The 12,240-nt window shown below is 41.9% G+C and overlaps 1 long non-coding RNA gene across 1 annotated transcript in view; it reads left to right on the top strand.

Moving 5' to 3' along the window:
* The window catches only part of LOC141156461 (uncharacterized), a 135,849-nt gene extending 123,873 nt beyond the window's left edge, over positions 1-11,976 (top strand). Inside the window, exons 2-3 of the long non-coding RNA XR_012247628.1 lie at positions 8,819-8,908; positions 11,714-11,976. This is a non-coding gene — a long non-coding RNA (uncharacterized lncRNA). The remainder of the gene's footprint in view (positions 1-8,818; positions 8,909-11,713) is intronic.
* Positions 11,977-12,240: the final 264 nt, after the last annotated feature.

The raw sequence follows: 12,240 nt of genomic DNA, 5'->3' as shown, positions 1-12,240 counted from the left end.
GGACACTTCACCAGAAGCAGACTGGGACACAGAGAGGCAGCAGCAGTACCGGAGAGTACAGGAGAGCGTGGAGCGAAGTCTCTGTCAGGCTAGGGAAAGACAAGAGAAAACTTACAACCAGTATGCTCCCGCTGTTCCCCTGGTACCCGGAGAGCAGGTCTTGAAGAGAAAAAGACGGCTCCACAAGGTGGACGACCAGTGGGAGAAGGACCCGTACACCGTACTGCCCTCAAGCCACGACAACCCGAAGGTCTGTACCATCAGTAAAGACGGAGGGGAGACCACAGCCATTGTATCCTGGGATCACCTGAAGAAGTGTCCTGAACAGCTACGGAACCCTGAAGAGGAACAAGAAGACCATCGACCCGTAGAGGAAAGGGAAGATATGGTTAGTACTGTGCTCGGAGACTTCCCTCAGTCTTGGACTCAAGTCAATGGTGCAGTTGTGGTACCCATACTCACCTTCCTCCAACCAGCATCCCAAGCACCTACGGAGCAACAGGTAGAGCTGGAAGAACAGCCGGTCCAGGAGGCAGAAGACCCCACACCAGCAGACCAGGAGGATCAACCCTCTGCTTGCAGTGAGCCTGCCATATCCCTAGTGAGCCAAAGGGCCCGTAGACCGCTGCCCAGTTTACCCTTAACAGCTCCTACACCCTGTAGTTCAGGGCCAGACAGTCAGCTCCGTAGGTCCACTAGGGCCACTAGGGGCCAGTTACCCGCACGTTGGAGGATTTGAAGTGTATAAATTGTTTTATTTGTGGTTACCTGTTTATTGTTGCTTGTGTATAATTATGTGTTTCTAGTTATTTTTAGGAGTCCTTGGTGGATTTACCGGGAATCCTTTGTACATAGTTGGAGCGTAACCCAGGACGGACTAAAGACTGTTAAGGACTCGGGGCAGGACAGACCCCTACCTGGTTACGTCTCCCTGTTTTGGTGAAATGGACACCTTGCTTTCTTCAAAGACTGCACCCGGTTACGGACATGCCGTGACCACCTTTATGTGTTTCTTTATTGTTATTGTTATATCTTGTTATGTTTTTCTAAAATATGTTTAGTCCCGGAGTACTAAATTTCACTAGGGGGGAATGTGGCACCCCAGGGGTCTGGTTTTCCACAGTAACAGCAATGTTATGTCTGAGAGCAGGTGGGAGGTCTCTTGGTCAGGGATCCTATGCATGCCACACCTCCTGCCCAGTCCTGGGAGGGGAAGAACTTCCCCTATATAAACCTAGGGCTGAGACAGGGTGAGTGAGTAGAGAAGAAGCAGAGAAAAGAAGCAAATATAGGAAGAAACAACAGGAGCTCTGTGGGAGCAGTGTTACAAGGAGTCAGGGGCTGGCAGCTGCAGAGCTCGCCCTGACTGAGAAGTTATCACCGGACCCGGAGTCCGAGGCTGTGGGGACTAACTCCTATCCAGCAGCAGAAACCGACCGGCAGGGGATTGCAGGTCCTCTGGCCCAGAAACCCGAAGGCCCCGAGTCACCGGCCATACGGGTGAGCACCACACGGTACACTCAGGGACGTGGGCTACTTATACCCGCCTCTAGCAAGGTAGCCAGAAGAGTATCGTTAGTTTGGGAGGCCTACAACTCCGCCTGGCCAGGGGAGATCCCATCTGCTCAAGGACTGACCAGGCCCCAATCGCTAGCCAGTACTCCGGGAGGGTCTATCTTTGTCACCAGTAAAGACCCTGAACTACACAGTACCGTCTCCGAGTGGTTCCTGCTACCCCCATCATCCACGTCGGCTGCCCTGAGGCCATACCCCTCCCGTTGGGGGTTATACTATCACGCTGCACAATCCTACCACCGGCCTCAGCGGTCTGCCCTGCAGCAGCAGCTCCCTGGCTGCACTCAACGGGTGGCGTAGTCGTCCAACATCTACCGCTAAAACAGCGCCACTTAGTCTGACTCCCTGGGCACGGACCGGATCACCGCCACGAGACTACAACCCTCAACAGATCCGGCTCCGGGTAAGCTCCCGCGTGCGCAACGCAGCGCGACACAGGCCCAGGGGCGCGTCATATATAGCAATTGTTAAATGAATAAGATGCCGCCTTTGTCTGTACATAGTGATTCAAGTATATTGCGCCAAGTACTGTTTATATAAGAGGGTGGTGGCAGCTCCTGCATGGTGGCCCACCGGAGGATTCTCCTGTTTTCCTGTGAGTCAGTCCAAGCCTGAATACAGAAGTGCTTCAGTGTATTATAAAACCAAACAAATAATTTTGCACACAAAAAAGAGCCCAACTAAAGATCAATAATGTATTTTTTAAAGCAAAAAACAAACAAACGCTTTTTCAAAAAAAAAGAAAGCCCACCCAAAAAAATAAAAAAATGTATAATGTACATGTATATTGACCTAAAAGTACTATTATTTGTACTACCGAGTGGTAAATAAATAAATAAAAAAGTGGTTGAAAACAATAAAGTAATGCCAGTATTGCTTTTATTTTTATCGTGTTTCCAAAAACACTATTGAAAGTGGCTAAAAAGTTATATGTACAAAAAGAACTACAGCTCATCTCCCAAAAAAACAAGAAAGTGACAAGACAAAACACAATGATTTAAAAAAAGAAAGTGTTTCTAATAAGACGGTGAGCCCGATTCGACATTTCTGTTTTTTTTTGTCACTTTTTTTTTTTTTTTTACTTTTGGTTTTTGCTGATGTATTTTTAAACAAAATGTCGCCGGTGATACATGAATTTTGTCCTACATTTCAAATTGTCTTCTTCTTCTGTCTTTAACTGGTTCTCACACTAAAAAGTTGCACGTTTTGCAAAATGACACAAAAAATACGACAAAATAATAGGCTAATAGAAAATCACTCCGGGGGGGGGGGGGGGAAACTGGGGTACACTTTGCCAAATTTTGCAACTTTTTTTTAAAAGTTGCATTTAATGAATCTGTCGGGCAGGTGCAGATGGCCGTAGATTCTCTCATCCAAGAGAACTGGGCCAATTATGCAGATGACACTTTAATCAGTCTCTGATCAGAGTTTGATCAGTGTGTGATCCGATTCTCTCAGATGAAGAGAGGATGGAGAATAAAATTTCTCCATCTTCTCCATTGTGTCAGTCCATGGAAATCCGAGTGCAGTCCAATGTTTTCCATGGACTCATTGACTTGCATGGCTGAGTACGATCCGAATATCCGATCAAACTTGGGCATGCTGCAATTTTTTTCATTCGACAGACTCTGTCCGAGGAAAAAAAATTGGACGTGTGCCCCATAGACTAACATTGGTCTGGGTGTGATCCGGTGTTTTGTCGGTTCACACTTAGACTGATAATACTGCACGAGTCCCAAAACATCTGAAAAAGCCACACTGATATAAAAATCAGAAAACTAAACCACAAAAGACAACTTGGAAAAAGGTGCAAATCGTTTGATGAATTTGTCGCAAATCAAAAAGTCACTGGTTGAAAGATGTCACTCCAGAAAACTGGCAGAGATGCAGTGATGAATCGGACCCTATATACTTATTTATTATTACTATAATCAGAACCCATGGAATAAATGTAAAATGTTTCTGCTTGGTGAACTCCATAAACACAAAATTACAAAAACCAGTTGTGGAATTGTGATGCTGTGTCTATCATGGAGCACAGTGGTGACGGACTGACCTTACCAATGCCGGAGCTTACAGTGATTGTGTGTCCGTGTGGAAAGGCATTGATTTGCTATCACACCTGACCTCTCTACAATGACATACTGGGCTATTTTTCAGTTTAAAAGGGTTATCCAACTTTTTAAAACTTTTCTTAAATCAGCTGCAAATGTAATAAAACATGAAACTAAACATTATTCTCCCATCCAGCAGGGATATCCCCACGGTTCTTCCAGTCTTAGTGGCCCCAGTGGTCATGTGTTGGACTTCTGGCATCATGGCTCCCATTGCTGATCAGTGGCATGACACATGGCTTGTAAGTTTGTTAACCAATCTTACTCTCCTGAGTAAAAGGATTTTCCACCCCTGAGCTGCACAACTTGCCAAATCCCAATGGTGTGACAGTGTAACATACACCCTTTTTAAGATTCGGCTCCATTTGTCGGTTCCACCGGTCGTTATGCAAGTATGGAAATCGCAATCTTGCAATTGTGTGATGACTGCTGGAACCGGCAAGTGGAGACAAATACTAATGGCATGTACATTACACCCCTTTAGGATTCGACAAGTTGTACGGCATTCCGACAATTTATTCAGGGGTGGACAACCCCTTTAAAGTATAAACAGTGTGTTCCCTCTAGTGGTGGCTGCAGGAAACCAGAACTTTATCATTTAAAGGTTAACTAAACTTTTAAATATTCTTTTTGACATATGATGCCCCTTTTCAGTACTATAGATTGGAGGAAGTCCTGGTCCTGATAACATTTGTTGCTGCCCTGACCTATAGAATATATTTACATTCTGTAGATACGTTGCAGAAATTTTGATTACTGGAAAACCCATTCCATACATCTGAAAGGGTATGTCCATTGATTTTTCCAATCCTTACTGAGATGAATGGGACAGTCATAGAAATGTGTGCAACAATTCCACCACTTGTGAACGTGCCTTTATATGGTGTTTATTACATCGGTTTACATTTACAAAGCAGAGCATTTCTCCAAAATGACACTAGGGGGAGCAGCGCACAGCTTCCAGTAGACTTTTATTAGATTTGACACATGAATTCTCCAGTTTTTCTTGGAACAATTAACAATGTTTAATGTCTCTTCCTAATTCTAGAAAAAGTAACAGTGGCAAAACGAATAAAAACATCAACAATAATAATATCTATCATAAGTTTATATGATTTCAAAATAATCCTTATGAATACATTAGTACTAATTGCATTTACTAGTTAATAATAAGAAATATATAATGGGTTGATTACGTAGCAGTTCTGGTGCCTTATAGGTTCTGTGCACATGGGACAAATTCTGTAGCAAAAAATACCAAAAAAAAAAAAGCTGCAGATTTTGCAGTGGATTTGCCATATGTGTCACTACAGCAGCACATGAATGACATGTTGGAAAATCTCATCCTTGTTGCTGCTCTTGTAATAAGCAATGGAATTTCCTGATTGAAAATTCGCTGCATATTTGCCCTGTGTGCACATAGCCGTATAGGGCCAACATACTCGTATAGGGCCAACATACTCCTCAGCATTGTACAAACAATACGATACACTTTATTGATCCAGAGGCAAATTATAGTATCACATTGTCCCTGTCTGTCCCCAATAGGGACATTATTAAATCTACTGTTTTATATGCACACATTGTGGCAGATTTACTGTCGCTGTGGATGCGGTACACCGTTTTTTAGTTTGCCAAATTTTTAATGTGTCTTCAAGGGCTCATTCAGACATCCGTTTTTCACGTACATGTTCTATCTGTGTTTTACGCAGGTGCAACATGTACCCATTATAGTCTACGGTGCTGTTCACATGTCCGTATTTTTTTTGCTGATAGTGTGTATGCAAAAAAAATGAAGGAGGCGTTGTTCTTTGCATCCAAGTCACGGACATCACACAGATACCATCCCTGTGCTTTACATTGTGATAGGTAGGAGAAGATTTGCAATTTTTCTTTTTTTTTTTTTTCTTGGCATACCAGAAAAATCACTGATTGTGAAAACAGACACCAGACACATTAACTAAACACTGATGAAAATCTCATCCAGAAGACTCACAAAAATCAGTTTATTTTTTTTATGTACGAGTAAAAAAAAAATCTGACGTTTAGCGCAAAAGGGAAGAAGAAAAAATGATAATCAGCTCACCTTCCAAGGAGGACAATTCAGTGGAAACCTTCATATAGGAAGCCTGGTAGACCTTGTGTGGTCAGGGTGTGGTGCTAGGAGTGTAGGAACACACCAGGCTGGTATCCAGGTCCGAAATGGAAGAGAAGGTCCATGAGGATCAATGAGAAAATGTTAAAGCATAAGTTTTACTGTGCAATTAAAGCTATGAATAAGAGTCGCTAACCTGAAACATGTAAGTTATGGATCCTTAATCTTTTCTGCCTTTTTGCTTTTTTTCTCACCATGTTTTTAATTGCACAATAAAAGTTATGTTTTAACATTTTCTCATTGGTGCTGGAGTCTTCACGGACTCTTCTTCCTTTAGAGCAAAAAAACCTTGCGATTCCACACTGAAAAATGCTATTGCGATTTCACATGCACTTTTCAGGCTTCCCCATCAAAGTCTATAAGGAAAAAGGGCACCAATAATAATCTGTAAAGGCACAACGGGCACAAGTTTTCATGAATTCACAGCCACTTTCCTTGAATTGTTAAACACTGCAGTTTTTTTTTACACTACTTGAGAACATGGTCTTTAGGTTTTATTTTTAACATTCATTTCTTTAAACGGCAAAGATAATTTTCCATTTTTAAATATTTTTATATCATTATAATTATCTTTATAAAAATCATGACTATAATATTAATAACGTAATAGTAGTAGTAAAAACTACTGAAAAGCATAAAGTCACACTAATATAAAGAAAGGTATTGGTGAAAGCAGTGAACAGAAGAAAAAAGGAGCCAGATGCTAAGGAAATAAATAAACTTTCCTCCAGGTAAACTTGCCCTTAACCCTTTTCCGACGTGCCGTACATGTACAACACACGTCGGGCATCTTCCTTTTGTGCCAGCTCTGGCGATGAGCCCGCACCTTTCTGGGGACATGTCAGATCCCTCTGATCTGATCAGCCGTCATGCGCCCCTAACAGCCGCGGGTGGAATCGCGATCCACTCGTGGCTGTTAACATGTTAAATGCCGCTGTCAATCTCTGACAGCGACATTTAACATGGCCGCAGCGGAAGGACGTCATAAGTCCTGCTCACCGGCGCCCATGTCACATGACTGTGGGTCGCCGATGGGTTGGCATGAGAACCCGGTAGTCATTGCTCAGCGGTCGGCGCTCATAGCCAGTGAGGATTTCTGCTACACACAGGCGATCTGGTGATCGCAGCTTCTAATCTCCCATGGAGACTATTCAAGCATTTAAAAAGGAAAAAAAAAATGTTTTAAAAAATATAAAAAAATTAAAAATATATAAAAGTTTAAATCACCCCCCTTTCGCCCCATTCAAAATAAATCAATAAAAAAAAATCAATTATACACATATTTGGTATCACCGTGTTCAGAATCGCCCGATCTATCAATATATAAAAAGAATTAATCTGATCGGTAAATGGCGTAATGAGAAAAATAATCAAAACGCCACTTTTTTTTTGGTCGCTGCAATATTGCAATAAAATGCAATAACTGGTGATCAAAACATCATATCTATGCAAAATTTGTATAAATAAAAACATCAGCTCACTGCGCAAAAATAAAAGCCCTCACTCGGTCCCAGATCCTGAAAAAAGGAGACGCTATGGGTCTCGGAAAATTGCAATTTTTTTTTTTTAACAAACTTTGGATTTTTTTCACCACTTAAATAATAAATACTGATCTGGAGAATCATAATGGCAGATCAGTTTTACCTTATAGTGAATGTGGTAAAAAACAAAACAAAAAAACAAGTGTGGAATTGCACTTTTTTTTCAATTTCACCACACTTGGATTTTTTTCCCATTTTACAGTACACAATATATTAAAACCAATGGTGTCTTTCAAAAGTACAACTTGTCCCGCAAAAAAATAAGCCCTCACATGGCCATATTGATACATCTCAATGCAGGGAGCTCAACGGTGGAGCTCTCACGGACAAACGGCCGCACAGCTCCAAGGGAGTCCCTCTGCCTGTTCTGTGACACGCTGGAGACGGCATGTACACGATGATGTCATCGCTTACTTGCCGGCATTGAGCAAAAGGATGCCGGCTCGAGGTAAGTATGAAAAACTTTTTTTTAATAGAATTAAATAAATGGTCTTGGGGGAAGGGAGGGGCAGCACATGATGAACTGGGAGTGGGGGTGGGGAGAGCATATGATGAATTGGGTGTGGGGAGAGCAGATGATGAACTGGGAGTGGGGAGAGCAGATGATGAACTGGGAGTGGGGGGTGGGGAGAGCACATGATGAACTGGGATTGGGAGGTGGGGAGAGCACATGATGAGTTGGGAGTGGGATGTAGGGAGAGCAAATAATGATGAATTGAGGGTTGGGGTGGGGAGAGCACATGATGAACTGGGAGAGCACATGATGAACTGGGAATGGGGGGTGGGGAGAGCATATGATGAATTGGGTGTGGGGAGAGCTCATGATGAACTGGGAGTGGGGGTGAGGAGAGCACTTGATGAACTGGGAATGGGGGGTGGGGAGAGCATATGATGGAATGGGGGTGTGGGGGCGGGGATAGCAAATAATGAACTGGGAGTGGGGGTGGGGAGAGCTAATGATGAATTGGGAGTGGGAGGTAGGGAGAGCAAATAATGATGAATTGAGGGTGGGGGTGGGGAGAGCACATGATAATGAATTGACGGTGGGTGACAATAAATGATGATGAATTGGGGGTGGGGGGGAGTAAATGATGATGAAGTGGGTGTGGGAGAGAGAGAGGACATGACAAAATGAATTGGGGTGGAGGGGGCATGTAAATATAATGAATTGGAGAGGGGGCGTTGAGGATGCAGGTGTGTGACTAGTAATGAATTGGGGGAAAGAGTACAGGTGCTAATTAATTTATATATTTATTAGGTAGGGAAAGTGGCTATTTAATATTAGTGGGGACACAGTGATTGGATTACATTTTATATTTGGAATGGTGGGTTGCATAATAATTATATATTAATGGTGGGTGCACGTCTGTATTCAGCTGCGGAGTGTAGAAGTTGGTGAATGTGCTTAGATAACTGTGTGTCATTTTATGCAGAGACGAGTCCTGGCTGGAAGAAGTGATGGCGGTCTGTGCTAGATGAAGGAGAAAAGCGAAGATGAAGGACTTCAACTAGAGACGTCATCTGTGAGTCAGTGTGTTATCTGTACACTGACACTATACACCCTATACTATGTACAGAGCTCCTGTGTGACATTATGTCATTGGTGATCACTGTATTACCTGTACACTATACACTATATACAAAGCTCCTGTGTATAATGTCACTGGTGATCATTGTATTATCTGTACACTATATACAGAGCTCTTGTGTATAATGTCACTGGTGACGCCTGTATTACCTGTACACTGACACTATATGCAGAGCTCCTGTGTATAATGTCACTGGTGATGCCTGTATTACCTGTACACTGACACTATATATAGAGCTCCTGTGTATAATGTCACTGGTGATGCCTGTATTACCTGTACACTGACACTATATACAGAGCTCCTGTGTATAATGTCACTGGTGATCCCTGTATTATCTGTACACTGAAACTATATACAGAGCTCCTGTGTATAATGTCACTGGTGATCACTGTATTACCTGTACACTGACACTATATACAGAGCTCTTGTGTATAATATCACCGGTGATCAGTGTATTACCTGTACACTGACACTATGCACAGAGCTTCTGTGTATAATGTGACTGGTGATCCCTGTATTACCTGTACAATGACATTATACACAGAGCTCCTGTTTGTAATGTCACTGTTGATCACTGTATTACCTGTACACTGACACTATACACTGTATACTATGTACAGAGCTCCTGTGTATAATGGAACTTATGGTAATATTAGTATTGTGTTTTTTTTATTAATGATCAGTATTGTAGTATTCGGTCACTATGTGGTCTGGTCACAGTGTGGAGGTATTTGTTCCTTGTATGTGGTATTATTTGGTCACTATATGGTGGTAATATGTGGTCTGGCCATGATGTGGCGGTACTTGTCCCTTGTACGTGGTATTATTTGGTCACTATGTAGTGGCAATATGTGGTCTGGTTATGGTGTGGCGATATTCCTTGTATGTGATATTATTCAGTCACTATGTGGTGGTAATATGTGGTCTGGACATGGTGTGGTGGTATTTGTCCCTTGTTTGTGGTATTATTTGGTCACTATGTGGTGGTAATATGTGGTCTAGACATGGTGTGGTGGTATTTGTCCCTTGTTTGTGGTATTATTTGGTCACTATGTGGTGGTAATATGTGGTCTGGTCATGATGTGGCAGTACTTGTCCCTTGTACGTGGTATTATTTGGTCACTATGTGGTGGTAATATGTGGTCTGGTTATGGTGTGGCGTTATTCCTTGTATGTGATATTATTCAGTCACTATGTGGTCTGGTCATAGTGTTGAGATATTTTCTCCTTGTATGTGGTATTATTCGGTCACTATATGGTGGTAATATGTGGTCTGGACATGTTGTGGCGGTACTTGTCCCTTGTTTGTGGTATTATTCGGTCACTATGTGGTGGTAGTATGTGGTCTGGTTATGGTGTGGCAGTATTCCTTGTATGTGGTATTATTCGGTCTCTATGTGGTGGTAATATGTGGTCTGGTCATGGGGTGGCAGTATTTGTCCCTTGTTTGTGGTATTATTCGGTCACTATGTGGTGGTAGTATGTGGTCGGGTTATGGTGTGTCAGTATTCCTTGTAAATGGTATTATTCGATCACTATGTGGTGGTAATATGTAGTCCGGCCATGGTGTGACAGTATTTGTCCTTTGTATGTAATATTATTGGTCATTTAAAAAATTTATGTGACACATTCCCTTAAAGAAAGATAAATAAAAATATACCTAAAAACAGTAATGGATATTGTAAGAAATGTTTAATAGGTTAGAGTAGAGTAGGGCCCGACCAGAAGAGTCTGCCTTGTCGTGGTGGCGGCCTAAATCTTAAATCTTTTGGCCAAAACAAAAACTAATGGCTATGTGTGTGATCTGGTGTTCGATGGGAACTGGTAATGTGTGATTGGTGAGGACGTGGTGCAGAAGTGGAATTTTTCCAAGAGTGGGCGGTGGGACTGTGGAAGGTTCGAGGGGTGGAGGCGGAGCTGGGGTGGAGCCTGGGCGGAGTCTCAAGGAGGCCTGAAAAATTTTCCAATATGGGGCCCTGAAATTCGTGGTGACAGCCCTGACATCATGAAATCATGTTTTGAATAAAAGCCCACAATTTCTTGCTTTGAGCTGCACCTTGTATGTTAATCACAGGTAATCTGTCGCTGCCAGGTTCCTTATTCGGCTAGTAAATTTACAATTAGGGGTTGTAAAACATTTTTGTGACCCCAAAATGCAATTTTGATGCCCATTTTAACATTTTTATGTGAAATGTTATCAATATTAGAAGCAATAACCCCACAATGTTCAGTCTACATTAAATCACTGTGATAAACTGGCCTTAAAGTCAACTCAATGGCACATTAAAGAGGAGCTGTCACTAGCCATAAATGTGTAATTTTTTTAGCAGGAGTAAATGCCGTTGTTTTCCTGAATCCGGCGATATCTTCCTTTTGTTCCTGTGACTCTCCATTCCTAAGATATGGCCTCCTTTTCCCAGTATATAAATCTAGTCTTGTTACCAAGTGGGCATGGTCTTCAAGAAGACACTCCCAGAGAATAGTTGAGGATCACGCCCACTTGGATAAAATACTAGGAACAAAAGAAAAACATCACTGGATTCAGGAAAACAGCGGCATTTACATAAAAAAAATTACATATTTATGGTCAGTAACTGGTCCTCAATAATATCATACCCTTGCATGATCATACTACACAAAATCATATCAGTCGTGCCCCTACCTAGGTTGTCATGTAGTCCCTGTTTCCAGCATATAATAATGTTCCTTGATTCTTTTTATGAGTTTCTTTTTTTTCAGCTGATGAACTTCAAAGTTCCTTCGGAATCTTAAAGACTTTGGTCACAAAGGTAAAGTGTGGAGAGGCAAAAAGACGGCGATACTAATAAAGAAGCTTGAAATGGAAACCTATTCTGTGCAAGTAATAATCCCATCACAAGACGGTATTATAAGGCATTTAAAGCCCAGCTGGAAACACTGTGGGCCTAAGGCAGCTCTTAAAGACTTTAACCTAGCCGAGGAATTAACTGAAGGATTATCTACCTATCTCTCTGGGAGATGACACCATTAGAATTCTGTACAGTATAATTTTTAAAATTATTCTATTAAGTGATTATTTTATTGTTTTTTTTTATATAATTTATTTTTCAATAACACAATAATAAATTAATCATGATAACGTGGTGTATTTGTTTTTCACACCAAAATTATTGCAAAATTCCAAAGTGTATGGCCAAAGCGTTATCCTAACTAGACAACTGTGTTCGGCTGCTGTAACCGCATTGATCAGCATCTATTACTGAAGGTAGTACCATGTGGCCACTCAT

This window comes from Phyllobates terribilis, unplaced genomic scaffold, assembly GCF_046119375.1.
Source record: "Phyllobates terribilis strain yellow unplaced genomic scaffold, ASM4611937v1 Scaffold_8__6_contigs__length_399053987, whole genome shotgun sequence".
In the NCBI taxonomy this organism is placed as follows: Eukaryota; Metazoa; Chordata; class Amphibia; order Anura; family Dendrobatidae; genus Phyllobates; species Phyllobates terribilis.
The sequence above is the reverse complement of the archived record's forward strand: the minus strand, read 5'-3'. Positions and strand labels throughout refer to the sequence as shown.